This window comes from Temnothorax curvispinosus, unplaced genomic scaffold (genome assembly GCF_003070985.1).
Source record: "Temnothorax curvispinosus isolate PA1 unplaced genomic scaffold, ASM307098v1 QBEX01015504.1, whole genome shotgun sequence".
Classification (NCBI taxonomy): Eukaryota; Metazoa; Arthropoda; class Insecta; order Hymenoptera; family Formicidae; genus Temnothorax; species Temnothorax curvispinosus.
Genome location: NW_020225284.1, coordinates 993 through 5,158, shown reverse-complemented (window position 1 = coordinate 5,158; position 4,166 = coordinate 993). Strand labels below are relative to the sequence as shown.

Genomic DNA, 4,166 nt, shown 5'->3' with positions numbered 1-4,166 from the left:
TGTCTGTGCTGCAGCTCTAACTTCCGCAAATTTTGAGATATCAGGTTATTTCTAATTCTATTATATTTTTCAGTTTTTACCACTCTTATCTATATATATCTCGTTGTCCTTATCGATAAATTTCACTTGTGTATGCGTTACCGTAACATTCGGAGCTTCATTATATACATATACGAGATGCGATCAAAAAGTTCTGAGACTATACACGTACACTTGGAAGACACTACTATGTTTCTTGATTTTTATTTAAATTTTAAAAAATAACTATTAGTTCTCTCTCCATGTACTATGTGTAGGTATAATGTATATGAATGTGTGTATATTAAAGGAGTAAAGAGAAAAGGAAGAATGCTAATATGCTGAGGGTGTCTGGATGCAGTGATAAACGTTCCCGGGCGCCCCCATAAGGCGTAGGTAAGGACACCCATGAGATTTTAGTGGGTAGGCTATACGTGCAGTATCGTGGGCAATGTGCATGTATAGAATCCCACGCTCCCCTCGCTCCCTTGCCAGAAGGGCGAGGGGGTCTTCCCTCCTAACATCCGGGGGGCTACTGGGCTCTTAGCCCGGTAGTTGAAGATTTCCTCACGTAAAAAAAAAGCTAATATTATATCTTCCAGAGTTACCGTGGAGCGTGGAAATGATCTACAAATAACGTTACGAGTAGGTACCAGGTAAAAATACTCTACATTCAAAAGACGTAAACGTGAATAGCGTCATTAGGAGAAAATTTAAATTTTAAAAAATTTTTAGATACTGTATCTCAATTTACTAATTTCTTAATCAGCCTGTTTCGTCGATTTCGACGATTTGGTTAACATTTAATGAGGCATTATTATAAATTATTTATTTAATTAGGAATAATTAACAAATTGTTTGCTTTTTATTGGACTGTAAAGTAGAGTAAACGGAGTAAGCTTCAGGATTAGGGTTTAAACAAAAATGGAAACGTTACGCATATTATCGCAAAGAAGTTGTAAATCATATTAATAAAAGAAGATAATGAGTAGTAAATGACGTCTGGAGATTTGAGAGTCTGTGACGGTCTTCTTTAAAAAGAGAAAAAGAAAAAGGAAATATAATAAGACTTATTACTACTATTACTTACTACTCTTATTACTTATTGAATTAACAAGCATATCATTATAAATACCGATTATTATATTACGCATTTCCGAGTAAATGCATCAGATGCAATAATATTGGCTTCCAGTATAACGATTTTCTTCTGCTGATGCTTGTCCTTCATCATCGCCAAATTCTCTATTAATGTCAAGAGGCATTCAATGGCAAGTACGTCATCTTCTGGATATTCGGAGGTTTCTGCATCATTAGTATTCTTTTCGTAGTATTGTTGTTGCCCGAAACGCAAGATCTCCAGCAAATTCAGGACGAACTGATTGTGAGTGGAGTGACTTCGATTATAAACGTCAAGAACGGGACGAAGAAGTGAGGAAGGAACACTTTCGTTCGATTATCCTGATGACGAACGGTGTATGCTGAACATCTGATAAATTTGCAGGATACTTTGAAGAGATTAGATATTTATAAAAGATATACGTAGGATATAGTTTTTATAACATATCTAGAAATTTGATATCATTGAGCGGAGAAGAATCAAGTAGAGTATCTGAAATACGGATAATATATAATATTTTACTGACAAATTTATAAAAATATATAATATGGGCAAAGAGAAAATATTTTTGAGCTTGGACCACCGTTCAGCCTCTTGTTGCTTGGATCACAAAGAAAAATGGAAAACGGATCAATGAACAAACAATAGTTTGATGATTTAAATGAAGTGATAAATGGATAAATTTAAAAAGAATAAAATGAGGATAGATTCTATTTTTGCTCATATATTATATTAGCTGGTTACCCGGAGCTTTGCCCGGGCGTCTTTTTTTTAAACAATTTTATTTGTATTATTAGATTTGTGTTCTAGCTAATCTTATCCATCAATGTATGATTTATAAACACATATTTTCAATAGCTTTCAACGTCATCCATGAGGTACTATTATTAACGCGTTTTTTTTAGTGGTATCTCCAGTATTTTAAATTCTTTAAAAGAGTCGTACTTAATGACTTTTCCTGTTCAGATTTTCTTAATCAACCAAATCTAAAAGAATTATATATGAAATGGAGGTAGAAAAGACTGAAGAATATAATAAAATTATAAATAAACCGATATCTCAAAATTGGCGGAAGTTAGAGCAACCATGGACATTTCTCAAAAAATTCCAAACTTTATAAAGAAAAAACCCTTTTACCGATCATCGCCAAATTCAATACCAACCTTCCTTTAATGATACTCTTTATAAGATGACATGTATAACTTATACACTTTTTAGGCAAAAATCGGCAATTCTTTCACCGATTCTTGCTAAATTTAATACCAACTTACCTTTAATGACACTTCATCCATAAAAAAAAAATTTAGCTTAATATCACAAAATTTGAGGAAATTAGAGCAATTACGTAGATTTTTTTAGACAGAAATCCGTAACCTTTTTATTATTAGTAATTTTTTGAATTTTATTATAGTTCTCAGTTTTTTCTACCCCTATTTCATATATAATACTTTAAGATTTGATTGATTAGGAAAATCGGAACAGGAAAAGTCATTAAATACGACTCTTTTAGAATTTAAAATTTTAGATGTCCCAAATATTTTTTTCAAATTGGATTGTAGCACAATGGCACGTAGCCTATGTTACTCAGAAAGATATAAGCTGTCCACAAATGTAAAAATTTTTGAAATTGTTCAATAGTTTCTAAGATTACCCTGAACAATGAAACAAATTTTTCCCCTTTATATAATAGTATAGATTATATATACACAGAGATAATTTGTTATTTTTTACATGAAATCAAAAGTACTTTGTCTTCTAAATACCTTTACATAACGCTTAAAACGGCAATTGTATATAACGTAAGTCATACCATGCATATTGATAAAAACACTTATGTTACAATGATTTAAAAAAAAAAAAGGTAAAAAACAGGCGCCCCAAGTACACGCGCAATGTATGTTGTAAATCTAAAAATCGTAAACAATGCTTTATATAAAGCTACTACCATTTAGGATTTTTGGATACACTTGACGAATACCTGAGGTGTTTGACTTTTTACTTGTTGCGACGGTTGCGAATTTTCTGTCCTTTTTAGTGTGATTTGATGCGTTAAAAATTTTAAGAAGCGATTAAATTGGAATTATGCGGTTTGTTCTGAAGAAAGCCAACTAAGGCTCGAAACGTCAACGTTGTTTTTTATATTGCGAACACATTTGTTGTAAAATTGACTTTATTAAATATACACCTATTAATAGCTCGTAATTTGGCCGTTTCTATTATTTAACTAGCAAATGGATGTTCAACAATACAAATATAATGTTCCTAAATGAAACAGTGCCGCTAGATAATGAAAAAGTCAAATTTCATTGGATAGATGTCGATTACAATAAATATTTGACGTAAGTAGGATGAGTAAGAGACAATAACAGGAGACAAAGAATAAAAAATATAATTTTGATGTATAATTCTATTTTTGTCATAACTATTATAGCGCATAAAAAATTGCTAAATAACGCTCAACATTAGATTAAAATAGTCAGAATTGTGACATTTATAGAGAATATACATATATTAAAAATTAAATAAAATATTATTTTTTTACTCTTCTTCATTATGTTACCTTTCTATCATTAGCATAATTGTGCCGTTTCTTGTTACTGGTTCCTGAGAATTCCTTTCCTCATTTATCTCTCTTTACTCTACTTATTTTTTTATCTACGTCAAATATCCATCTTTCTTTATCGTTTATTGCGCACACAAAAGATTTCTAATCTAATTGAATTAATAAAATATCTTCCGACAATCGTGTCTGTTCGTTTGAGATTAAAAATAAGTTCTAAACATAAATTTTTTTAAGTTCTTCTTATTGCATAAGTTTTATCATCTCTTGATTGAAAATATTCTTCTTGTATTTTAATAATGTATTTTAATTTATTTTTTACACAAACATGTGGACATATAAAGAATGGGAATACTTGATATCAAGAAGTTTTTCTTCTATGCATGAAGATGTTAGCCAAGCAGCAATAAACGTTGCTAGAGTACATTACAAAAGGTGAGTGCAAAATGTGTTCATGTTATACAAAAT

The 4,166-nt window shown here is 30.8% G+C and overlaps 1 long non-coding RNA gene across 1 annotated transcript; it reads left to right on the top strand.

The window, feature by feature from the left end:
• The first annotated feature begins 300 nt into the window (after positions 1–300).
• On the top strand, positions 301–1,755 carry LOC112465765. The gene is made up of 3 exons (XR_003042057.1): positions 301–414; positions 621–663; positions 1,214–1,755. It is a non-coding gene; the product is annotated as an uncharacterized LOC112465765 (long non-coding RNA).
• The last annotated feature ends 2,411 nt before the right edge of the window (positions 1,756–4,166 follow it).